This window comes from Crocodylus porosus, unplaced genomic scaffold, assembly GCF_001723895.1.
Source record: "Crocodylus porosus isolate Cpor-Errol unplaced genomic scaffold, CroPor_comp1, whole genome shotgun sequence".
NCBI lineage: Eukaryota > Metazoa > Chordata > Crocodylia > Crocodylidae > Crocodylus > Crocodylus porosus.
Window position 1 is genome coordinate 87,767,357 of NW_017728947.1, and position 4,688 is coordinate 87,772,044.

Consider the following 4,688-nt stretch of genomic DNA (forward strand, 5'->3'; position numbering starts at 1 on the left):
AGCACCATTCCTGTAGCCGCCAGTTGGTCTCCGCGATGCACGTTTCATGCCGTCTGCCTCGTCCACTCACTGGCAGGATAGACGAGAAAACTGCCTGTGCGCCCATCTCTCTCAGCATACGCCCCAGAGCGTGGTAGTCCTCCATCAGGCGATCAGGGGTGCTTCTGGCTGCATCATTAGTGCCCACATGGACTAGGACCACGGGGTACTAATCGGTGGGCCAGATTAAGGTCTGGAGCATCCCTTTCATGTCCTGAATCCTCGCTCCCGGTAGGGAGTAGACCTCACAAATCATTTTGATTTGGCTGAATCTGTTTCGGAGTTTCAATGCTGTTTCAGTGATTCAGCCATAGGTTATAATGGGGAATCACTCAAATGCCTATAACTTTGTCATTTTATTTCCTGATTCAGATGAAAATTGCAGAGGTGGTAGCTCCTTCTAACAGCTTAAAGCCTAACAAGTTTTGAAGAGATAGGTGCAGGGGTTTCTGTGAAACTGCACCTCAAACTGTTCAAAGCAAAACATGTGACATGTGACTTTGTGTGTGTGTTAAGGCGCAGCAGGGTGAAACCAGCAGGGATGGTAGCTCGTAACAAGGGGCCTTCCCGGTGCCAGTTAGATCTCCAACTGCCCACCTGTTTCTAGGCCAACCGCCCATCCCTCTTTTTCTGCCATGCCTTGATGGAAAACTGATTCAGATGTTTCCCAGGTGGGAGGCTGCTCATTTAGGTATCTTGGGCTGACATCCATTCCACAGCTCTGTACCTCCCTTAACACTGCAGCCCATGCCTCGCACATTGTATCCTACACCTCCTCCAGCTGTGGTCCCCCCTCTGGGACCTTTGGCTTCCCCTTAGACCCTGGCCCCACCTTCAGGCCAGTCAGCATCCTGAGCCTCTTGGTCTGGGCATTCCTTGCAGTGGGCCCTTGGCCCTTTGACCTTGCTTTGGGTCCTGGACCCAGCACAGACCAGTCGAAGGTACCTCTGATATCTTTTATTAGACCAATTGAATAGTTAGAGAAATATATCTTAGCAAGTTTTTGGGTTTGAAAATCCTTTGTCAGGCTGAGGAAGCATCTAGTTGGTATATGTGTGCTCTTCCTGGATAGAATGAATAATGAAGAAGCCAGAGGCTGGCATGCAATTCAGGCAAGAAAGCCAGTCAATGAAAATATAAATTGAGGTGTCAGGGGGTGAGGGACAGGCTGTGGGAGGAGGGAATGGGGATGTAGCATGTAAAAGTGGAGAGGTACTTGCGGGGTCAGATGTCGGCCAGGTTATAGTGTCTCATAAATCCAATGTCTATATTGAGTCCATGAGTTTTTGTATCCAGGAGCTTGATGAAGTGAAGTTCATAGGCTTGTCTGTGAAAAGTGGTTTGTAAATTCAAACAAGCACCAAACCTCACTAACCTTATCACCAGAAGCCAACTTCCTACTGCCCAAAATGCACCGAATGGATCCAGACCATGCCATGACAAGAAATGCAAAAGCTGCCAACATATCTCCAGTACCCCCACAATTACTACACCCCACAACAGAACCATCACCACTCTTGGATCTTACAGCTGCACCTCCATGAATGTTATATATCTCATTCAGTGTACCAAATGCCCTGATGGAAAATACATAGGAGATACCAAGCAACAACTGCACACCAGAATGGATGCACACCAGAAATCTATTACAGACAAGAATACCTGACTACCTGCGGGGGCACATTTCTCACAAGAAAGGCACTCTGTTTCCAATTTCTCAGGCCTTATCCTCAAAGGGAATTTACAAACCACTTTTCACAGACAAGCCTATGAACTTCACTTCACATCAACCTCCTAGACACAGAAACACATGGACTCCATATAGACATTGGATTTATGATACACTATAACCTGCCTGACATCTGACTTCCCAGGTACCTCTCCACTTTTACCTGCTACATCCCCATTCCCCCCTGCCTCCCAGCCTGTTTCTCATCCCTTGACACCTCAATTTACATTTTTACTGACTGGCTTTCTTGCCTGCAGTGCATGCCAGCCTTTACCTTTTTCACTATTCATTCCATCCAGGAAGAACAGAGGGCCTCCTCAGTGCAAGTGAGATCTCAGGCCACCTACCTGTTTCTGGACCAATCACCTGCCCCTCTTTCTCCTGCCACACCTTGAGTGAAAACCAATTCAGATTTTTCCCAGGCGGGAGGCTACCCATTTAGGCCCCTGATGTCTAGGAGTGACATCCATTCTGCAGCTCCATACCTCCCCTAACACTGTGGCCCATGCCTCAGAGATGGCATCCCAGGCAGTTAAGCTCACCTGGAGCCTCACAACTCCACTGCAACCAGCAAGCCTCAGGCCTTTCAGAGATCTTAGGGGTCTGGGCTTTCCCCAGCCAGGACTGTGCATGTGCGTGGTGGCTGGAGGTTATAAGGTGCCTCCTACCTGCCTTTCACCAGGGAGGTTTGCGGTCCTGGCATTTCTTGGGGGCTACTGCACCACCAGCAGTCCCACCAGGCCTCCTGACCCTGTCAGGGTACAGTTTTAAGTTATGCCTAGGACCTGGGGCCTCCTCCTTAACTATAGCCCCAGTCCATATCTCCAAGTTTGTCCTGGCATGAGAGCTCAGCAGGGAGATGTTCTTCCCCTGTTGGCTGGTGACACAGTGAGTGCTGACTGCAACTCTGAGAGTGAGGCATTAAATGGTTTAAAATTTTTTTTAAAAAGGATATAGGTGAGGATGGAATGAGGAGGGTGGCACTCACTCCATCTGCACATGGAGCTTGGGGAACCTCAGCAGTGGGAGGTTCACCTTCAGAAACACCAGCTGCTCCACCAAACCAGGATCCCAGGAGGTGTCACAACATCCCCACAATGCTGAGCATGCTCTCGCTCAGAACACTGGTCGGTGGACAGGATAGGTGTTTCTGGGCCACTGTGGCCAGATCCGGTTACATCTGGCTGTGGCTTGCCCGGTAGGCCAAGGGGTCATAGAGCAGCTGCTCCATGTTATCGGTGAGATAAGTAGCCACCAAGGCCTCAGTGCTACCTACCCAGTGCTGGGGTCTGGTGCCTCTGAACCCCAACATGGAAGTCGTGCCCTTGGCCCACATTGGTAGCACCTGTGGTGGAGGAGACTGGCTGGTGGATGGAGTGCTGGCATGGAACAGTGGTTCCCCCTCTTCCAAGTCCCCCTTCTGCCTCCCTGACCCTGTTCACCAGCACCTCTGTCCAGTGATCTAGGGTTTTGCTTGCGGACACACTCCCCTTCACCCTCAGGTCATACATGGCCGCCAGCACATGGACCGCACTGGACTGCAATGGATCCAGTCATTTCTTGATGCCCTCCTTCTGCTGCTTCACCAGTGCATGCACCTCTGGTGACAGTGGCTTGCCCCAGCCAGAAACATCAATCCCCTGGAACTACTCCATTTTGTTCTGAAGCTCCTTCACTGTGGGGATCACCTGGCTAAGGAGGGCATCACCAGTGCTAAGGCTTTCAGTGGCCTCGAGGAATGGCTTGAGGACCACCAAGATCTGGGAGATGGTATTCCACTCTGTTTTGTTAAGGGGGTGACTGATCCCAATCTCCCTGAGCAAGGCCATCTCATGGTTGGGCTTCTGCTGCTTGACCAGGCTTTTGAGCATCAGGTATATGGAGTCTCCACATCCCGGATTATTTTGTGCTGTGGAATGCTCAGCTCTGCCTGTTTATCCCACAGCATGTTGCCCCCCTTGATGATCTGGTAGAAGTAGCCTGCATCCTTCCTGCATTTTCAAATGAGTTGGCTGGTTGTGATAACACTATCACCAGCAGCCCTGTCCCCCTCCAAGGCATTCCTGTCTATAAGGTGGAACTTGTGTGCCACTTCGTTGGCATCACGCACTGCCTTGACCATATTGGCCTCATTGTTCGTGACCATGAACCCACAGGTGAGCTTGTCCTGCCCAATGAGCCACCCATGCACCATGTGGTTCATGTCCCCCATTATCTCTGTTGCCATGTGGGACTCATCCATCATCTCCACTTGAAGGAGAGCCCACCAACAGCCTGACTGATCGCACCAGTGCCCTGCAAGGGAGAGGTAAGCATTATCTCCATCCTGGCTGCTCCAAATGTCTGAGGTTAAATGTAAGGCCACCTGCAGACCTGCCTTGCACAGCTCCTCCCTCAAGTACTCCCTGCATGCCTCATACAGGGAGGGCATGGCCATCCTGCTGAAGGTGGTGCGTGCAGGCACATGGTATGATGGGGCCATGAGCGCTATGAGCTGCCTGAACCTTGGATGCTTAACTAAGGAGGGAGAAGGGCTGGCCATCCAGAGCAAGCATTGGGTGACCTTGATCATTTACCTTGGGAATGTGTCTCCCTTTGTTTCTATCTTTCCCTGCTGGTCCAGGATGGCCTGCCTCTGCTTCTGGGGGTCAGGGGCTTTGGACCAAGATGGGAACTTCCCTTTGGGCACGCTTCCACTGGTGCCAGACTGAGGAGGAACAAGGGCAAGGGTGTGGTGCCTTCTAATATACATCAGCATCCCCATGGTGCTGAAGTGTTTCTTGCCCTTGCCCTGGCTGGTCTTGCATCAACAGTGCAAGCAGATAGCATACTTGGGATCATCTGCCACCGCAAAATGCTCCCACACTACACTACCACCTTGCTTCTGGGGTGTGGGTGCGGATTCTGCCTTATCCTCCTC